Below are 9,336 nucleotides of genomic sequence, written 5' to 3' on the forward strand. Positions count from 1 at the left end.
AACTTTTAAAGGTAACATATATATCTGTATTAATACAAGTATGGAATGTGTGGTTTTTGTTCTTTGTTTGGGAAGGTAAAAGACATCTGTCAACTTTGTAAGTTGATTAGGACTTTATAACCAAACCTCTATCCAGCCATATGAAAGGATGGCATGTAACAATAAGTCATGAGGACTGTGTAGCCAACAAAATTTATCATATCTCATCCAGTCTCAGAACTGTTTCCATAGTAGAGGGATCAGCATATATATCACTTGTCCTGTAGTATTTCTTGGTTTCTCTTTTCATGTCTGTAGCCAAGATTTTCAGGAGGTCTCCTCCAATCAAATCTGATATTTGTTAATTTTGAAGAGAACCACAATGTTTTGTTTCCTGTGGAAACAAAGGCATAAACTTTTCCCCAATGCAACCTATTTTCTGACTTTCATTTTGAAGTTGACATTTTTAAAATATATAGGTTGGTTTAATTTAGCAGTTTCCACAATTCAGTGTCTCTCAGCAGCTATTGCTTTTTGTTCATTAGCATTAAAAAACTCAAAGTCAACAGAGCACCATACAGGTGCCTTGTGTATTTCCCATCTTTATGTGGCTTGATCTTTTTACATTATTTTTTCTTTTTAGACTTTATTTTTTTTAACTATTTATTTTTTCTATAACTGTCTATACTCATTTCCTTTTTCTTCTTCAGCACCTAAGCATATTCAAAATACTGTATCTGTTTAGAGACTTTCTCGGTCTGGACCTGACTTTTTGTGTGTCTGCAGCCTCCTCTGACCATGCCAGCCAAACCTTAAGCTGCTAAGTGGCTGCTAGGTGCTCCACAGTGTAGCTCTGGTTAGTACATGGCGTCTGGTGGCTGGCTCCTCCCCGCTTGCTCGGTTCCTAAAGAGCCCTAGCCTCATGCTGTCTGTGCCAGTGGGAGCCATGTTTACCACCCCAGCTCTGGGAAGTTTCTGGGTCCACATTGCAGTAGACGTTTCTACCTAGTCTCCTGCACTGAGCAGTGTGCTGTCCACTGCTCATAAACTCCATTCAAGTGCTCGGTAGCCGGGCCTCTTAAAATAGCTGCACCTCTATATGCTGCAAGCACTGAGCCTACCTGAGAGACCTCGTTGCCAGAAAGCCTTCTAGGCCTTATGTGGATTTATGTGCTCTTTTTTCTTCCCAGAGTTTTCTCTGTCTCTGGAAGTCCCACCTAGCCTCTTCCTATTGGACATTCAACTCTTTATTAAACTGATCAGGTTTAGTGGCAAAGACACATCATTACAGTGTGAACAAATACTCTGCAAGAGGGACTACTTAGACTAAGAAAAATTAATACAGCATGATAGCAAGATGGCTGCACAGTAACAAACATGATTCCATTTGATATCTATCTTGATTGTTTGGTCATCTTTAGGGTCTAAAGTTTTTAGACAGTGGCCCTGCATACGTTCTGGAACTCACTATGTAGACCAGACTGGCCTGGAACTCACGGAGATCTGCCTATCTCTTTCTCCTGAGTGCTGGGATTAAATGTGTGCACCACCATGCTTGGCAGCATCTGTAGTTTTGAGGCCCTTTACCCTAGTTGCTGGCAATAATTGCTTTCCTTGCAGGTCAACAGCATAGAACGGCCTCGTGGCTTCTCCTTCCTTTGGCCCCAGCCAGCCTCCCGGCAGCATGGTTCAGTTTCCTTCTATGGCTGGAAATCTCTCTGAATTTTACTCACAGTCCAGATCCAGCTGTCACTTCCCAGCTGCAACCAGAATTAAAGCCAGTAGATGCAGCCAGGTTACCAGATGGAGTCCTTATCTTTGCAGGAATACTTGTTGAGGAAGAGTTTAGATTCAGGAGTAACACAATAACACAGCGATTTACTTTACACCTGCATGATTCATTAAAGTTATCTCTTTCAAGACAACAAGCCCTCCAATCCAGCTTAACTGAATAAATAAATATAAGAGGCACCCACTAATGGCAGTTGGCAGCACATTGATTTTCATTATTACTCCAGTTTCTAACGTCACCCTCTTCCCATTGTTAAAGCCTTAGGGATAGAAATGGAATGCTTTGAGAAACATCTTGATGCAAAAATAAGAGCAATATTCATTGAGATTTCCAGTGTGCCAGTTACTTTGAAGAGAAAAAGCTTAAATTTTAGAGTAGGTTTACTGCAAGAAAATCTTGTATATCTCACACACAATTTCACCATTAATGTCACCATGACTCAATGGGCCACATACTGAAAAATTATTATTAAGTAAAGTCCATACATTATTTAGGTTTCCTTATTCTTTTCTACCTCTGGATCATATCAGGATACCAGATTACATTTAGTGGCCATGTCTGTTCAACTCTATGAGGATCAGACAGTTTTTTCAGATTTCTTTTGCTAGATGCATCAAAGAGTGCTGGTCAGGGAATTTGTAGAATGTCTCTAAATCTGAGTTAGGGTCATGATTATTTTCTCATAGTTAGATGGAACTGATGAGTCTTGGGGAAAGGAATGTAGCGTCATCCTTACACAGTCATATCAAAGGGCACACATTGTGACCATAGCCTATCAATTATGCTTTTAACTTAAAATCCCAGATCCAGGTGCTGTTTTTCAGGCTTCTTCAGGTCTTTTCTTTCAGTGCCACCCTTTTGCCTACATCAGAAGGAGATTATCTCTAACTCTCACCTCTGGAGTTGGGAGTTAAACCACACATCCCTGAGGGTGGAAAATCTTTGCAAATTATTTGAAATTCTGCACATGAGCACCTGGATTTACTTACATATTCAGATATTTACATATGCATGGACTCAAAGATATTTGTTTTCTGCAATAATCCAACACTGTCACATATATTTTGTTGCTTGGGTTGTTTCTACTTTGGTCATTGGGAACTCCTTAAATAGCCTGCTGGGTCCCTTTGACATACTTCAGGTTTTGTTTTTGAGAACTTTCTTGAATTTTGGCAAGATGCTTCAGGTGTATATTGTATGTATCTGCTTTATTACTACTGGTAATCATTCTTCAAGGACCCTTCCTTCCTTCCTTGTCCTCCGCCCACTCCAGTGATGCTGTAGGGAGCAGAGAGCCAATGGGCCATTTATGTTCAGACAACATGATGCTGGTATCAATATCCATATCTGGCAGCGGTCAAGATGGCTAGTGCTCGATATTGGGAGCTATGAGTTAACACAAATGGCTGACACCAGATGACTGGGAAAACCCAAAGTAAACAGTGATGACTGTAAGGATTTCTGGCAGAATGCCATTTTTGTGTAGATTTTGTATAAAGATTCTCTTGAAGCCAGAGGCCAGTTCATCTGCCTTGGCCTTTGCAAGTCTGCCTGTGTGTTTGTGGACCTGTTTTCCCTACCTCCTCCAGGCCTGTGTGCTGCTCTTTATGATCCCATGTGTCCTGGAATGTGCCTTCTAGAGACTGCCTGCCTACTCCCCTGTGTGCTGGCCTTGCCTGTATTGAGTAAATTATGACTTATTTGCCTGAGACTCCTTGAATTCTCTTCAATATCTTGGCTTCCTATGATCTGCCTCCTTTACTTACATTGGAACATGGCCTCACATAGGCTTTTTTAGTAATTCAGAAATATAAATAACAATTAGTGGCAACATATCCATAGTCAAACAATAACAAAAATAACACTATATGATTGTGACATCTAAGCATATTGCTTATTAATAAATGTAAAATTTAAATTTTATTATTTTATGTTTTTCTCCCTGTATGAATACTTTCTAGGAAGCTCAAGTGAAGGTAATATTCAGCTCCTGTAGGGAAATGCATTTCTAATGACCTAAGGTAATTTCATCTCCTCAGGGGATTCCTGATGGGTAATGTAGACTACTGGAAGGAATTGTTAGATCTGAAGGAAACATGTAGGGGCAAATGCAAAGCTCTCAGTGGGCTGATGACGGGATAATAAAGTTCATAGGGTTTACAGACAGCAGGAACCCGTACTGGGTCCATCAACAAACCCACCAAACTTGACCTTTAGAGTTTTTCAAGTATCTTGTCTTGTTCACTGTTACTCCTTTACATTATATCTTCATTATTTATTTCATGGGTTGATTGAAGAAACCTCTTAGTTGGTCTCTTTATTTTTTTCCTCTTCAGTCTGTTTATAGAGGTAGCACCTTCTATTCTTTCAAAACATGCACCATTACTTTGTTTTTTGAAGTTTTTCAAATACTTTCCATTTTATTCAATGTGTCAAGAGCTTTTCAGTGGCCTATACTGCAGGTTGTAATCACTTGGTCATATGCTCCCATTATCTTTCTGACCTCAACTAGCACATTTCTTCTTGTTTCCACTAATCTGGTTCAGTGGCCTCTTTGCCATTTCTTGCATCCTCCCAACACTTGTCCTCACGTCAGAGTCTTGACTTGACTGATTTGTGTACTAAGATTGATACCTTACAGAACCCTTTTCTAGACTCAACAATTTTAAGAACTAGGATCTATTTTCAGAAAAATGAAAAGATTCACAGCATACTAAATATACAATATGTAAATATCATAAGTAAATAAATAAAACTTAAGTTGATACACTGAATACAGCTGTTCACTTTCCCTCATATTTCATAATCCATATAGAAAGTCTGAAGTACTTTCATAAAATTCTGCTATTTTAGGAAGTCATGCAATAAAATAAAGTAAATTGTTTATGTTTATTTTTAAAGACAGGATCTCATGTGACCCAAGTTGGCTTTGAACTCTTTACATAGCTGAGGCTGGTATTGGACTTCTGATCTTCTCAAAAGGGTAGAGACAGAGTCTCTCTATGTAGCCCTGGCTGGCCTGGGACTCTCTGTGTAGACCAGGCTGGCCTCAAACTCTGAGATCTATTTGCCTCTGTCTACTACGTGCTGGTATTAAAGGCCTGTGCCCTTGTTTCCCCACTGAACTTCTGATCTTGTCTGGGGACTACAAGCTTGCATCACTATACCTGTTAACCTTTAAAAAATTATTTGTACTATTTATGTATGTTTACACTTTCTTGGTTAATTGTTGATGTTATTTATTGCTTAAAAATTTAAATTCCTTTTTAATTTATGTGTATGTGTGAGTGCCTACTTGTTAATATGTGCATAGCTACTGAGGAATACACTGAAGTGGAGGCCTGCAGTCTTGAGGTTCAGAGAATGGTCAGGTAAGAACTTTGCTTGGGGTAACAATTGTGGGGTCTGAGTTCTGGCACAAGCTATGGTGATACCAAGGTAAATGCTTTCAAGTGCTGGACATGGATATTCTAGTTTATTTTCTGTTTCTGTGTCACACAGGGACAAAAAGCAACTTAACAAAGGGGCTTATAATTCTAGGTCACATTATCATAGCATGGAATTCCAAATGATTGGAACATAATATAACTGGTCACATCACATCCACAGTATAGAGCAGAGAAAAATGAATTCATGCCTGATTCTTTCTTTCCTTCCTTCCTTCCTTCCTTCCTTCCTTCCTTCCTTCCTTCCTTCCTTCCTTCCTCCCTCCCTCCCTTCCTCCCCCCACTTTCTTTCTTTAATTATGAATGCTCGGCCTTAGCTTAGGCTTGTTCCACTAGCTCTTCTAATTTAACCTGTTATAATTCATCTACATTTTACCTTGGGTCTTTTTACCTTTCTTTCATTCTGTATGTCCTACTTTCCTGTTTCCTCTGTGTCTGGCTGGGTGGCCCCTCAAGTCTCCTGATGTCTCTTTTTCTTTCTTCCCCCTAGCCTAAATTCCTCCTCCTCCCTACTCTCCCTGCCCAGAAGGTCTGCGTATACCTCCTCCTTTGCTATTGGCCATTCAGCTTTTTATTAGACCAATCAGGTGCCTTAGGCAGGCAAGGTGAAATAGCAACACATCTTTCCATAGCTAAACAAATATTCAACATAAACAATGTATCACCTCTCCCTTGGGGCTTCAGTGCCCTAGGGTTGGTGTTTCATAAGTCCCAGAGCAGGAACTGATACTGAAAGTGCTCAACCTGGCCTTTTAAGTGTCAAGCTAATAGCATGTCTCGGCTTCTAGCTTGTTCTTTTTTAAGTGTTTAAGACCTGGCCACCCCAGTCAAAAGGTGAGAAAGTGCAGAATGGACCCATTGCATATGCATATGCCAGCTTCCTCCTGGGAAAAGCTGAGGAAGGTGTGAGGACCTGAGGACATGCTTGATTTCTTGCTTGCTTGCTTGTTTGTGCTTAACTCTACCTTTCCATGCCAAATGGTGGCACCCACATTGGGCTGAATATTCTCATATTGTCATAATTAAGACAATCTCCCATAGAGATGCATACAGGACAACCCAATGTGAACAATGCATCACTGAGAATCTCTTCCCAGGTGAGTCTAGGTTGTGGCAAGTCGAACCACAGGGGTCTTTAGCTTATGAGTCTTCAATTGATAGTGAGTTGTAGGAGAAACTTAATTTGGATTTGTCACCTCATAGATGTGATAACTTCATGGAAGACATAAAATTCTAGAGTCCCTGGTGCATTGTGCTTCTGATATGTGTCTTAATTCCCTCCTGGGTCACAGTGCTGGAGTGTCTGAGTGTCTTTGATTCAGTTTCCTCTATTTCTTCCAAGGCTGTGTTGCAAAAGAAATATCCATTTCCCAGCTAACAATTTCATTTTTAAATTTTCTTTTATAACATGAAATATCATACAATGAGATCTTTGAAAGTCAAGTGTATCTTAGTAAAATCAGAAAAACGACTCAGAAATCAGTAGATTGTATATATCTGAGGTGCAAATGTTTTCAAAGGCAGTGATAGGCAGGAGCTGTTTACTTCTCTGTTCCATCAGAAAGTCCAAGTCTTTTCCTGAGTCTCCTCATGGCTAACTTCATCTCCTCATTCCTCAGAGTGTAGATCAAGGAGTTGAGCAGTGGGGTGATAACTGCAAAGGACAGAAGTGGCTTTATTCCTGGGGAGGACAAGCACAAAAATGCAGGGCACAAAATACAGGGTGACCACCGTAATGTAGGAGGTGCAGGTGGAGATGGCTTTCTTCCTTCCTTCTCTTGACTGAGACCTCAGCAACAATAATATGCTATGTATGATACCAGGGACAAGAAAAACCACAGTGTGGTGAGCATTCCTTATTGGAACTCATCAGCAGCTCCAGGACAAAGATGTCTGTACAAGCAAGTTTGATGACCTGAGGGATATCACAGTAGAAAGTGTCAAGAACATTGGGTCCACAGAATGGAAGTGTCAGCAAGAGAGAAATCTGCACAATGGAGTGGACAAAGCCTCCCACCCAGGAGGCCACTATTAAGCCAATGCAACAGCCCCAGCTCATGATGGCCACATATTGATCTAGAGCCATCACTGACAGAGAAAACACATCTACTCCTCCAGGTGGAAGAAAAATATCTGAGTGAGGCAACCATCAAAAGAGATAATCTTTCTGTCTGAGAGAAGGCCCACCAGAACCTTGGGGGCAGTGATGGAGGAAAAACAGATGTCGGCAATAGACAAATTCCTGAGCAAGAAATACATGGGGGTGTGAAGGCGGGCCTCACAGGTCACGGTGACCATGATGAGAAGGTTCCCCAGCAGAGTTGTCACATACACCAGGAGAAGGAAGAGAAACAGCACCACGCCCACTTCTTGACTCTGGGTCAGGCCAAGGAAGATAAGTTCTTGGACTCTGGTGTAGTTTTCCATCTCCATTAAATCACTGCCTCTCTGGGCTGTTTTGTTTTAAACCTTAAGTTGTTTATCTTGTTTTCCTAAGCTCCTAGGAAGAAATTGAGTTCTTCTGCTTTGTCATACTACTTATTGCTGCTTCCCAGAATTGGGGAGGTAAGCATGACTCCTTGGTACCTGCATCATGTTGAAAAACCAAGTGGGTGGAGCCAGCAGCCAGGGCTGCTGCCACTTTCATCCTAGCCATGGCAGATTAGCAGTTCAAAATCTCTCCTGGTCAGAAAAGGATATGTTACTTTGGAAGGATTATAGATATACAATAAGACAGATTCAGATGGAAAAAACCTCTAAACGGTTTACAGTGTTTGTAAAAATGTACAGAGGCTTAGAAGAGAGAGGAAAATGAGTATAGGTGGTTATATAAAGAAATAAATAATTTTAAAAAATAAAGTCATTAAAGAGACAATAAAAATAATATAAAAGAAATAAGCCACATAAAGATGGAAAATACACAGAGTGTCTGGATTATGTATATTGTGTTTTATTTATTTATTTTTTTACTGTTAATGAGCTAACTGAAGAAAGACATTTGATTGTAAAGGCTGCTAAGTTAAACACACACATACACACACCCACACCCACACACACACCACACACACATATATTAAAGTTATCTTGACTTCAAAATTTGGATCTAAGGATATGTTGCTTTGGAAAGGAGGTTCTGCTTTTGTAAGCAAGAGGCTGTGGATTTGTTTCAGGTTTAGATGGACCAGATTTGATCAAGTGAGACCTCCTAAATCTTGACAAAGATTATAACAGGTCTTCCCAGGACTTGACTATTATCCTAAATTCTCTTAGGGTCCCTATAAGATTGGTAGTGCCCCCCAATCAGTAGGAAGTAGCCTAGAAAACTATACCTACATTCCCAAAAAATGGAGTATGTATGTTTGTCTTTGTTTAGGGGTTGATTACAAATTGTTATTGGTCATAGTCAATCTCTTTCTAAAAGAAGAAAGGAGGATATGATATAGAAATGTATAATATAGAAATGATATGACAAAAGGGTAGATTATTGAATCTACTTTGATCCAGAAAACAACTGGTAATCTCAAAATACTTTACATTGATATGGATTTTTTTTTTTCCAAGACAGGGTTTCTCCACATAGTTTTGGTGCCTGTCCTGGATCTCTCTCTGTAGACCAGGCTGGCCTGGAATTCACAGAAATCCAAATGACTCTGCCTCCCAAGTGCTGGGATTAAAGGCATGTGCCACTACTACCTGGCTGGATTTGGTTTATTGATACAAATTTAAAGTTAATTTTGGGGGCTGGAGAGATGGCTCAGTGGTTAAGAGCACTGATTGCTCTTCCAGAGGTTCTGAGTTCAATTTCCAGCAACCACATGTTGGCTCATAACCACTTGTAATGAGATCTGGTGTCATCTTTTGGCCTGCAGGGACACATGCAGGCAGAATATTGTATATATAATAAATAAGTAAATCTTTAAAAAAAATAGTTAATTTTGTTATACTGTATGTATTTTCTACTCTTGTTTAAGGTATTAGCTTATGCAATTCATTTAAAATTTAAAATGTATAATTAAGAAATACAGATTAATAATTAGTCATCTATGATAATCAAACTTATAGTCATGTTAGTTAAGTTTTCTAGGTATGTATTTCAATTAGGTAGGTAATCTTCAAACA

The 9,336-nt window shown here is 39.7% G+C and overlaps 1 pseudogene; it reads right to left on the reverse strand.

Moving 5' to 3' along the window:
* Positions 1-6,758: 6,758 nt before the first annotated feature.
* On the reverse strand, positions 6,759-7,650 carry LOC114703490 (annotated as a pseudogene).
* Positions 7,651-9,336: the final 1,686 nt, after the last annotated feature.

Source organism: Peromyscus leucopus, chromosome 1, assembly GCF_004664715.2.
Source record: "Peromyscus leucopus breed LL Stock chromosome 1, UCI_PerLeu_2.1, whole genome shotgun sequence".
NCBI lineage: Eukaryota > Metazoa > Chordata > Mammalia > Rodentia > Cricetidae > Peromyscus > Peromyscus leucopus.